Source organism: Neopelma chrysocephalum, unplaced genomic scaffold (assembly GCF_003984885.1).
Source record: "Neopelma chrysocephalum unplaced genomic scaffold, ASM398488v2 Primary Assembly neopelma1_24, whole genome shotgun sequence".
NCBI classification, from domain to species: Eukaryota; Metazoa; Chordata; class Aves; order Passeriformes; family Pipridae; genus Neopelma; species Neopelma chrysocephalum.
The window spans coordinates 10,972,586-10,984,894 of NW_020897693.1; the positions used below are offsets into that span (position 1 = coordinate 10,972,586).

At 47.8% G+C, this 12,309-nt stretch overlaps 1 protein-coding gene across 1 annotated transcript in view; it reads left to right on the forward strand.

Annotated features, from left to right (window-relative positions):
- The first annotated feature begins 15 nt into the window (after window positions 1–15).
- HRAS (HRas proto-oncogene, GTPase) overlaps window positions 16–12,309 on the forward strand; it is a 41,082-nt gene continuing 28,788 nt past the window's right edge. Inside the window, exon 1 of the mRNA XM_027703468.1 lies at window positions 16–409. The gene's annotated coding sequence lies outside the window, so the exon portion shown is untranslated. The remainder of the gene's footprint in view (window positions 410–12,309) is intronic.

The following is a 12,309-nucleotide window of genomic DNA, read 5'->3' on the forward strand; positions in this document are numbered from 1 at the left end:
GGGCGGGCGGGGCGCGGGCTGGGCGTGTGCCGCGGCCGCCGGCGGGGCGCGCTCCCGCTCCGCTCCCCTCCCGCTCCCCCCGCACGCACATTGTCCGGGCGGCGGCGGCGGCACAGCGCCCCGGCGCCCCGTGCCAATGCGGGGCGGGCGCGGCACGCCGGGGGCGCCTCCACCACCGCGGTGGAAACTTCCCCTCGCCGCCGGGCCGACGCGCGGCTGAAAGCCCCCGGCGGGGAGGAGCGGAGCGGGGATTCGCCCGCCTGGGGTGGGGGGGGGGGGGGCGCCTCGTCTAGTTTGGTTTTTCCTCCATTGGAAGGAAAAAAAAAGCAAATAATACTGTTACCCGGCTTTAAACTTCCGCGCCCCGCTCTCCAGGACGCGCATCCCGCCCGGCGGGGTGGACGAGCCGGTGAGTGACCGCCGGGCTGGGGCTGGGGTTGGCTCGAGGTGGGTGGGACGCGCCGTCGCGGAGGGGCAGCGCCCACCGGCGCGGCGGGGACGGGGCGGCAGCGCCGCCACCACCTGTTAGCGGGGCTGTTCTCCCCCACCCCGGGGAGTTTGTACCCCCATCGTGCTGGGGGTGCCCTCCGCCGTGCCCCGGCGGCGGCTGTGAGGAAGGAGTGACCCTTAGCCCGGTGAGCGGTGGCGGGGACCCACCTGTTCTGGCCGCGCCATGACTCTGCTGCCTGGGCGCTGCCTGCCGACCCCAGCCCCGGCAGGCCGCCGAGGTAGGAGGGTGATGGGGTACCACCGATCCACAGCCTCTTCACCCCCTTTACACTCCTCCTACCCTCCCCCTCCCAAACTGCAACCCCCTTCCCTTTTTCCCTCTTGCCCTCCAGCTCCCCTCCACATCTCTTAGCTGCAGCCCTCTCCACCTGCTCTTTCTCGCACCCCCAGTTTGCAGCCCCCTTCACCCACCTTCCCTCACCCCCTTGAATCCTCCACGCTGCTCCTGTCATGTGACTCCCCACTCTTTGCCCAAGTAGGTGCCTGCTGGGCTGCAGTACCCCCCGGGAGAGACCAGGTTCACGGCAGTGCCAGGCGTCGGCAGGCCAGGGGCGAGGCGCGGAGGGGGCGCGCAGGTGGCGGAGGCGCAGGTATATATGTGCATCTGTGATGAAGTGAGCGAGGTCCCCGTTCTGTGAGCATGCGGCTCTGCGGAGCTGGTGACACTCCCTTCCTCCTAGAGACGCTCTCTGCCGGGGCTCTGCGGCGTTCCGAGGCTGCCTGCCTGCCGTGCCAGGGTGTCGCGGGGTCCGGGGGTGCAATGCCTTCAACCCCAGTGAAGGGACATCTGAGAGCTTGCTTGGCCCGTATGGATCCTGGCTGGGGCTGTGTTTTAAATTGCCTTAAGCAGTGGAGCGTGTCTGGAGACAAAAGAGACAATGAGAAATCAGAGTGGACTGGTGAACTCTGGAGCGGCTGGAGAAATGCTTAGGACAGCTGGAAACAGGAGGACCGTGCATCAGGAATGGCTTGTTAAACCACTGCATGGCAAGTCAAGCCATTGACTATTTCGGTGTCCTAGGTTGGATGGTCATGTCTCTTTTAGCCTATGACATGTCTCTTTTTACTCTGGTCTTTGAGATGCAGAAGGGGTACAGACTCCTGGTGAGGCTGTGCCATGATGTACTCCAGTCTGGTTGGCGTGGGTAGGCTGTGCGGCTTGGAGCAGGAACTGGTTTTGAATGGAGGAAAGCACATGAGGTTTGGTGTGAGCTCAACTGAAGAGTTGCTGGAGTCAGAATTGGTAATGTTTTTATTCTTCAGAGTATTTTGATTTTGCAGCTGGTGATTTGTGTGATTTCTGCAAGTGTTTGTAAGACAGCCGTGACTTTTAATCCATGTGTGTCCCCCCTCTGTGTGTCTAGCCCTTTCCTTGTCAAATGTTTTCCCTATGTGATTAATATTGTGCCAACTGCTTCATTTCAGCACTGGGGAGGCTGATGCTGATTGATTTCCTTGTTCAGTCTCCTTGGTGGGTCTGGAGGCTGATGGGTGTTATCACTGCAGAAAAGTCTGCTTTTGGGTGGGAGCTGTCAGCATGTCTTTTTTTTATCTCAGTGAACCTCTTATTTCTTTTAATTAAAAAGAGATGAAGTATACATGGTAATATCCTTCATGTTTACATAAAAATGATCTTATAATTAGCAATAATTATCTTATTTTGGGATATTGCTGTGATATTTAAATAGGACATATGACCTGAGGGACACTTTTCTGGCCCCAGGGAGTTACCCTTGGTGTGGTTCTTTCCTGTGATGAGTTTGATTCTTGGCTGCTCTCAGTGATGAAGGTAGAATAGCAGTGGGAGTACCCTCATGCTTCTCTGATGTCTGCCTAGAAAGTGATGGCCATGATTTCCTTATCGGATCTGGTGCTGCTGCACAGGGCTCCCTGGCGGACCTGCCACCACATGCATGGAGATGGTCTGCCTTGGTGGCTTTCACTCCGGGTCTGAGGATTCTCAAGGAGACCTGGGTATTGTCTTGGAGGAAGGGAAAAAAAAGGCTGAAAAATTGCCAATTGACCTTTTTTTTTCTAATTCTCCTAGGGAGATTTGGAAAAGTCTGCTGATAATGTGGGAAACTTCCCTGTGAGAGTAGAGGTCCTGAGGCATCCTTGTCCATGTAGCCATCTTTCACCTGACTTCCCTTTGCTTTAAGAGGAGCAGAGCTAAGTTCACAAATGTAAACATTTGCTTCCAGGCTGCACATGGCACCTGCTACCTCCCCCCCTGCTACTGGTGCGCCCCAAATTTACCTTCCTGCTAGGCTTGGAGAAAATACCAAGTTTTCTTGGGGTGAAAATCTTTATGGAGTAAGAAAAGTTGAATACTGGGGAAATATTCAACAAAATAAAATCCAAGACAAAAAGTGCTATCTGTAGAAAGGTGTTTGTTGTGGGAATGTGTTAAAGGGAAAAGGTAGGAATATCTCCTCTCCTGTCTTTCAAGATGTGTTATACAATATACTGTACTTTTTGTCAAGTCTAGAAGAAGCAAAATGATTGTGCTCCAAGGATTTTTATCTAATAGTAATATATATCCAGCTTTCTATTTTAACATTTTTGAACTGTAAACTTAAAACCAGAGCTTATTATGCAACAGATAAAAATGTTGAACGTATTTGAATTTTACCTGTATTAATCTAATAATGTATTTATGACATGATATTTGATCAGCTTTATAGCTGGTTGAGGACCAAAGCGTATTAATCAAATAAATTATTTGACAAATATGGATGAGATTAAACAAATTATCTATTTGCCAACTGCCGTTCAACTGATCTGCCATGGAATGTTCCTTGTTCTCTTATCTTTCCCTTCCAGTTTTCACTCCACTTTTTCATGGTTTATCTTGTTCTGAACTGTCCTCGGTGTCTGTTTCACTTACCTCTTTTGCGTCATGGTTTTCTGTTCATTCTCTTTTACCTCTCTATTGAACCTCTCTTTCCATGCTTTTTGAGTCTAAATTAGCCATTTTCCCTCTTTTTCTCTACCTTCCTAGTGGAGATTTTTATTGAACGGTTCATAGTCAGCTCCACTAAATTGGTATGTGTTTAAACCCATAAAAATTTAAAACTAAGCCCAGACTGTGTGTGAGTATGAAGATGTTTGCTCAGTGGTAATGCTTCTCTGCCTCTCCCCGAGTTTTTTGGCTGTTGCAGGAAGGGTGTTCCTGCAATTCTGGAGGTTTTTCCCAGCTCTCGTTTTTGCTTATGCTCTCCTTATGCCTTTTTCAAACGTGAATTTGATTTTGTATCTTAAGAAAGAAACTGGGATCAAATGGCAGACCTTGTGTTGTTCATTGATTGTGTATCTGTATGCAACCTGCTTCCATCTGCTGTCTGACCAAACCCAGCTTTCCTGCCAGGCAGTTCTGCTTTCCTCCTGGCATCATCCTTCCTCCCTGCTGGGTTTACAGCCAGGAGGTGCCTTTCAGTAGGGCAAAAGGAATGAGTGCTCTGAACGTTTTCTGACTTATCTGTTAGTTGCAGAGTCTGTATGACTGTCAGGTTGATGAGGGTAAGTGGCAAGAGGTGAACAGGTTACTGTGCATGACCAAGCAGTCACAATATTCAATTTGATCTAGTATTCAAAGATTAAAGTCTCTTAAAAATGAAATTGCTGTATGGAGAAGACTTGAATTGGTTTAGGGTTTTGTTGTTTGTTTTTTTTCCCCCAGATGAAATCTAGAGATGGGGAGGATATTTTTCAAAAACAACGAAAGGAATAGAAAACCTCGTATTTCAGGGGAGGAATTTTGCTATTCTTTGGCAATAAAGCACAGGCAGTCCAGAGGAGCGTGATGGGAGTGCTCAGAGTGCGTGATTCGCCTCCACTGATGGTTGCAGTGATGTTGCAGCAGCAAATGACCTAAGCTGTGTATGTCATAGCTATCTGCTCTAAGTACTCCAAGTTACGTGACGGTGCCCTCTTGCACCCCTAAGGAAAGGTCTCTGCTGCTCCGAAGTTAACAGTTACACCTCTCCTCCATGTCTTCTGAGGCGTTTTGGATAAGGGATGCACTGACAGAGTGAGCAATCCGGGTGGTACATTGTTGCAAAGCAGAATTGATGGGGAGGATGGAGCCAAGAGAAATATTCTTTTGCAGTTAATAATTTACTGCAGGGAGAGAGGGAAGCTGATGATGTTTGGTTTATAATTACAGATATCCAGAGGAGAATACTTCAAGACAATCTGTTTTATTCTATGTGTTGCTGCCTATTTCTCTATAACATGGGACCAGCACGATTTAATGATTGGCTTAGTAAAAGCAAAACTTCATTATCAACTTCTCATTGATGGAATATGGTTTTACAGCTTCCTATGTGTAATGCAAAATGATCTGAATGCTTACAGAGGGAATAATCTTTCCATGCTCACTGTCTTAATGCGTGACCTGCCTGTGGTGCCCGTCTGACAGCAATGTGGGCTCTTGGAACAGTTGATGTCTATAACTGAAAGATGACTTTGTGGTTAAAGTGCAGGATTGTGAACTGGGGAGTCCTGACCCCCCCCCATCTGGTCTTGGATAAGCTATTTGCCTTATCTTACTGGACTCTCTTCTTTAGGAGTGATACTGACCCAGCACATATCCAGCCTATCTGCTAAAAGGGTGGGATACCCTGGGTGAGAGGCCCTCTGATAATGTAGAGGTAGTGGCAGCCCAGGTACTTGTGTACTAATGTGCCAGGGGCCAAACTTTTAAGTGGATTTTTCCTTTTGCATAACTAAATGCATTACAGACCAGACTGCTTGTATGTAAGTTAAATTCAAGAGCTGGTGGAGCCGAGTTTAAATGTGTGTGTGTGGGAGCAATAATGTGACGAATACAAAAAAGAGACATTGCTGCAATGTCTCTGGGAAGATGCCTGTGTGTCTTCTGCTTGTTTAGCATCCTTGAGAGAACAGCAGACGTGAGGGAGAAGCTGTGGCCTGTGAAATGAAGAGGATGTCTCGCTCTTACTGGGAGAAGAGATCTAAAAAGCCAGGGAGTAGGAGTGAAATGAGGGATGCAGGTGTGCACAGCGGGGGGTGCTCTGGGCTGCCCTGTTCTCACTGGGTAAGGCTCTGTGGGAGGAGAAGCAAGGAGGAGATCAGTGGAAAAAGGCTTTGTGGAGGCTGCTGTTGTGCAGGGTGGTGTGTCAGCTATCCTGCTGATCTAGCCTGAACAGAGGCATGGATGGCTGGCAGTGGAAGTGCACAAGGTCGTCTTCCCTGAGAAAGGCAGACCACTCTCCAAAGGAGAGTCTGGCTAGCAAGTGCTTGTGCCTGAGGCAAGTTGGGATCTTGTTCAGAGGCTTGCTGAGAAGCGAGCTCTGTTCATCAGTGGCTTGTTGGGGTAACAGGCAGCCATCGTGTAGGCCTGCTCCAGTATTGTGTTGAGTGCTCTGATGCTCTGTGCTATCTTCAGCAGTTCTGTGGCTTACATTCAGCTCTATTCAGCCTGCTCCAAACCGTGTGTATAGAATAAGCTTGAATGTATGAAATTGGAGCCTGCAAATGATGGATTTTGTCCTAACCCAGCTAACCACTGCAGCAGCCAGAGCAGTATTCCTGGTGTGGTACTAGGTCGTCTGTCTCTGTAGTGATTCTAGCATCTGTGCTTATTCCCTGCTGCTGGCTTTGCATGAGATGCCAAGGAGCTTAATCTTATGTGGGGGGGGCTGGAATTCATCCTCCAGAAAAAGGAGAAGGCTGGGCTTGAGAAACCAGGCTTTGGTTGGTATGATAAATAGATAAAACAGTTGTTGACTATGTTAAGTAAATAAAGCATCACCACTTCTTGGAGGTAAATATGGGACCAACCCCCGACTTGTATGTGTGCTAATCTTGTGATTAACATTTTTCACTGTCTCCCCTTGGATCTGTGTAGATGCAATGGCTCCTTTTGAGTCCCAAGTGTTAGGCTCCTACTGTGAAGAGCACAACTCTCTCCTTTGTAGAATACAGACCCAGCAAATGCTGGTGAAAGCAGGAGGTACCTCCTGCTTGTGTGTGTCTATGCGCACTCCTTGCCTCTCCCCTTGTGTGCAGAGGCTGAGTATATAACCTTACAGTATAACCTTGGTCATGCAAGGTTTCTCCCAATCTTGTCTCTCAACCTTTTCCTGATTTGCATGATACTGTATGAGGCCAGCTGGCTTTTTCTGGAGGGTTTGTCCCACTTTCTACACAGGCAGCCTTGGGTGAGTGGTCTGCTCCCTGACCTGCTTCGACAGGCGTGTGCTGGCTTCTTGCTCCGCTGGTGTGGGAGGGAGTACAAGTGCTGGGGGGCTAGGCAGGGGGAGGACATTGCTGTGCCTGTTGGTGTCACCTCCCATCTGCCAGTCAGCTTAGCTGCTGATGGATGAGGAGATACACAGAAATCCCTGCTTCGCTTTCTACCTCATCGTTCTCCTGAGGGGTGTGGAGACTGAGAGCTGTACTGAAGTCTGTGAAGGTCAGAGCTGCTCTCTCTACTCCTCTGAGTACAACTGCATGTCCTCCATTGTGCTGTACTCAGTTGCAGCTGATGGCTCTGTAGCTATTGTGGTGGCACCCCTGAATTACCATATATCAACATGTTGATTCTCAAAACATATGCGCTGGAAAGAAATGACCACTATGACCGTGGTGAAGGTGGGAAACAGAGGTGTGATACAGTCAGACCTAGATCTGGAAAAGTGCTTCTGCTCCTGCTTTTCCACAGAAACAAGAAGGCTGTGTGCTGGTGGGCTCATAGTCACAGAGGCATGTGCAGGGTCTCACCAGGTCTGTGGCAGAGTAGAGAGGTAGATGGATGAGGGTGGAAATCTTGTAGCTGATTCACAAGCAAGATGCATCCGGTACAATTGTATCATGGTTCCTTGTGCAGAAGGAACAAAAGCCACAGTATTCATCCCAGAAAGTCAGAGGCAACATCAGAACTATTTCTGAGAGTGGCTGGCAAAGTCGACACAGATGTGTTATCCAGTGCAGATCAATTCTGTGTTCCCATTCCTGTAATACACCTGGTACTGAAGAATCAGTGGCTTTAGAGGTGTTTTCAAGTGTGAGAAGCATAGTTTTCTGAAAATACTATCCTTTTATGTATCATTGTTGGTCATTCAGAGACCAGTGTTTCCACAAACTGTGGTAACATTGACCAAGACTTGAGGAGAACAAGAAGATGGAGCAGAGAGATAAGGCTGTGAGGAGTGCAGCCTGGATTCAGTATGCAGATCATGGTCTGCATGGGGTTGTTGAGCGAATGCAAGAATAGACAGAATCCATTGGCATCGGACTGGAAGGTCCACCAGTGGCCATAGGTGACTGAGGATGGAGGGTGCTTTGGAACACACAAGGTTTTTAAACCACTGGCAGTGGTTATTTAGAGCTGCAGCAAAGTGTTTTTTGTGGGCATACCACTGCAGCTTGACTTTGACTTCCAAGAGATTGGTTTACTACCACTCCATCACAAACTACAGGATCTTAGGGCTGATCCTGTGTGGAGTTGTTATATGCCCACCTCATCCCCAGCCCTTCAGTGTGGGTCTAACAAGGCAGAACCTTGGTGGGGTAAGAGCGCTCCTCTCCTTGTGGCAGACACAAGGAGGATACAAATAGGAGGAAAATGGCCTTCCTTGACTGATTGCAGAAGTGACTTTCAAGGTTTTGTTCCTGAGATCACTTCCTATTTGCCATCCCCAGCAAGAGTTTGGGCAGTTGTCCTGCAAGGAGGAAAGCTAGGACTTTCAGACCCCATTTGCTCTCAACTTATAGCCATCTGATCCCCACAACTACTGCAAGATGTCCTCTGCTTCATATTCCTTCTGTGCTGAACGCAGTAACTGATCTACGTTCAGTAAACATCAGCTTACACCTCTGCTGTTCCTCTTCTTCTGCGGTGTATATCCCAAGCACCCACCCTTTTCCAATCTGTGAAGTGTCCAGGCCTGCCTGCCCCTCGTATCTGCTAGAAAGTGAAAAACTGCCAAGTATCTACCAGTGCCTACAGCCAGGGCATACACTGGGCAGGGAGAGGAGGCACATTCTTATAACCTCTTGTTTTACAGCTGGGGAACTGAGGAATGGAAATTCACATTAACAGGAAGAGTCTAGAGCAGAGCTGACGACAGAAATTGTTGTCCTAGTCTAGCACTTTGATTGCAAGGTCAGTTTCCCACTTCCTTGAGTAACTGATGAGTGTCAAAAGATTCAGCACCCAACTGTTGATGTGTTGCTAATCTGATTTTCTGATGACAGCAGTGCTTTCTTATCACAATGAACCCTGAGAAGGTGGAGGGTTGTTTCTTTTCACCATTTCAAGCAAGGCTGTCTTGACTGTTATTTTAATATTTTAGGTGTCTGGTCTTAGAATTGATGTGAGTGGAGGACTGGGATAGCAGTAATTTGCATGTCACTCTCCCAGGCTGTAAGCGGGGCTTGTGTCTGCAGAAATTGATAGATACCCCATTGTAAAGCTGAGTGTCTTGTTGTGCGTTGGAAAAATGGTAAGAAGATTTGGGCAATTGAAAAGAGATGTTGGAGCCCTCTGTATGGGGATTGATTTAAAACCAGAGGGCTTTAGGATCTTAATTTCTGTTGGTGGCAGATGATTGCAAAATGAGCCATCTCCCTATTGGTCACCTGCATCAAGACACTTTTTGTGGAAAGATTTAAAAAAACAAGATGCAGTTAATTGACCAGATCTTTGAGGTTAGAAAATAAAACAAACTTCCCAGGGGAAAAAAAAAGTAGATTTCTTCAAGAAGCAAAAACCCTTTACTTTTTTTCAAAGCCCTTTCTGAAGCACCTAATCTAATCTTTCCAAAACAATTCTCTGGCAGCCAGGGCTCACATATTTTAAAAAATGGTGTAGAAAGGAACGTATAGTGACAGTTTAATTTGTTGCTGAAATATGGTCACCTCTGGGATAATTCAGAGCAACCACGGAGTGGATGATAAAACTGTTCAGGATGGGAGGTGAGTAAAGAGAGACAGCTGAGATGAAACCACCAATGGAGAGTGCCCATGCAGAGGTATAATTCCTGGAATTTAGGTTTGTCTTCCTCCTTTGACTAACAGAGCTGTAGCCTGTTCGCATATTCTGAACAGGGCAGTTGTTGCCGAGTCCTTAATGTGACAACAAGGGAGGTTTTGGTGGTGATTCCCCCAGGAAGGTGGTGGGGAAGAGCCTCTGGTATTAGCCAGCTTTAGGGATGAAATGGATGCAGAAAAAAAGGTGGATGATTACAGCACGTAAGGTACAGGTCCCTGTCTGGGGACTTGTAAAGGCCCAGGGCATCCAGCTGGATATTGTAGTCACCAATCCACAGATGCAAATTGAGCTGTGTTATTGTAAAGCTGGCCTGAAATTTTACTCTTTTAAAGAGAAAGCAAGGCAATTGCGGGGTGCTCTTGAGAAGGCAAAGGAAAGCCTTCCTGAGTTTTAGCGGAAGATGTACAATTTAAAAAGAAAGATGTATGGAGTTGCTTATCTGAAGTGTGCTCCTTGTGAAGAGTGGGAAGCTGAGTGCCTAGGAGAGGGCTGGGCTTTTTCAGAGCATGCTACTAAGCACATGCTTTTTTGGCAAGCCCTGCAATTGCATTGCAACAGGGTTATGAGGTCTTGTTCAAATTCTGCTGAAGTTGGTTGAACTATGTTGACTGCAGTGATTGTGGGATGGTAGGCAGTACAGCATCTCTCAGGTCAGTTCAGGTTTGTATCTCCTTTATTTCAGAGTCTGCACCTGGAATGAGTTTATTCAATTTGCAGCTTAGAGCAATTTAAGAATAAATCCCAGAGGAAGAGAAAAAGGAAAAGAACACTACCAGCATAAGAAATCAAAATAATCAAATGGGTGGTGCTGTGGAACTGAGATGTGACTGGCAGGGACTGTGTGGAGGTGGACAACCACCAGTCACACTTTCTCAGCATGGCTTGCTCTGCTGGGGCAATAGGAGCAAGTACCTGTTGGGATTGGGGTACAAAGAGATGGTGTTTAAAATCTGAGGTACAAGCCTGCAGACTCAGTGACAGCTGAATGCTGGGGTGGAAGAAAAAGCTCTGCCACCAGTAAGTCACCCTTTCAGGGAGCTAAGTTGAGCTTGTTTTCTTCTGAACTCTTCAGTCCCACTGTGGGCGAATGTTGTGCAGTCTCTTCCGAGCTTGCTTTTTTGCCCCTATTTGATTTGAAGGCCCTTTGTAACAACTTATCGCTCATGCATCCTGTTGTCAGGGAAGTTATTCTGCCTGCAATCCTTATCTGAGCTTAATTTTCGTATTTTCTGTAGCACCAGGGCTGATGGCTTCACAAATCTTAGAATAACTCCTCCATCTCTCCCCTGGCCGGCCTAGCAGCGTGACAGCTCCATTTAATGTGTGCTGTCTGCTTTGGCTGCGTGCCCCTAGACTCATTATTTTGCAGTTGTCTGCATCGAGCTCCAGTGTTGCCTGCCCCAAAGGATTGTATATCAGAAGTCATGAAAAAGAGAAGAGTCCTCAAGGTTGCTCTGTAAATCCCAAGTCTCTCTCCTAGAAGAAATTGCAGTCTTGCTTCTCTGTCCTTTACTCTCCCATGTCCTTGCCCCAGCTCTGCTGCATAAGTGTATCCCTCCCTGCCTGACATGGTGCGTGTTTTGATGGGCATGAAGTGAGCCTTGCAGGCTTTCTGGGCAATGCTGTTTTTATGGCACAAACTGTTTGGTGCCTGGGATGTTTTCCTTTCTTCACCTGCTAACACAGAAGCAGGTTGAAACCTGCAGTTCTGCCCTCTCTTCACCCATCCCCCTAAATTATTTGAATCCACTTGGAATATCTTTACAGGAAAAGTATTGTGAAGCTTTCTTGCTTCAGTTAGATACTTCAGGGCATGAGCCTCTCATCTACCACTTGAAGTGTAGCATTACCTTGGGGCCTTAGGGACTGGAAGTGCTTTCATGTTAGGTGCAGAGTGAGATAGTCCCTCTCTGAAAGCTTACAACTGAAGTGCAAGATGGGGAACATCAGAGTGCAATTCAGCTGTCCAGATACTGACATCTAACATCCCAACTGCATGCTGTCAGTCCCCCTGTATAGGCAGTGGAGGAAATGAGCACTTTCATCTCATCGTAGTGCAGGTAGAGATCTGAAACAGGTCAGACAGATTGTGCCTCTCTCTGCTCGTTGATGATAAAGCAGCTCTGGATGATGGGCTCTCATGTTGTAGGTGAGGTGAATCCCACCTTGATTAGCTGCGCTGAGCAGGTTGGGGTAGCACGCAAAAGTGGCAAGACAGTGTTGAATGTAATCAGTCTTTGTCTTAGCTGTGTGCTGTCTCATTTGGTAAACATGTGCATCTTCCTTTGGTCAAGAAGCTATCGTTCGTTTTCATTCCTTGCTGGCCAAGAGCTGGAGAAGAGGGATGTCATCTAGACAGCAACTGGAAGACAGAGTTGCTCCTAGGTGCTCTCAGAGGTGCTCCTAGGACAGAGCTGGTAGCCTGTCCCAGCTCTGCACCAAGGGGCATTTTAGCCAAGTGAAGGCAGAAAGTGTAGGTAGGAATGGGACAGTTTTGTCCCTGTTTCATCCTTTCATACTGAGGCCAAGCAGCTGCTAGCATAGGTCAGGGGTTATTCAACTACTCAGGAGCTCCTGACCTCCTGAATGTGCCCAAACAGGTATTGTATTGCTATGGGGAAAGACATGAGACCTCTAAGTCTGGAGCTGAGACAATGGCATGGGACTTCAGATTGCAGACTAACAGATGATATCAGCAGGAGCCCTGCAGTGCCTCAACAAGGGCTGCACATCTGGGTATTCCAGATTGGGGGGTAAAACCCCTTTTTGTTAGGGGAAAA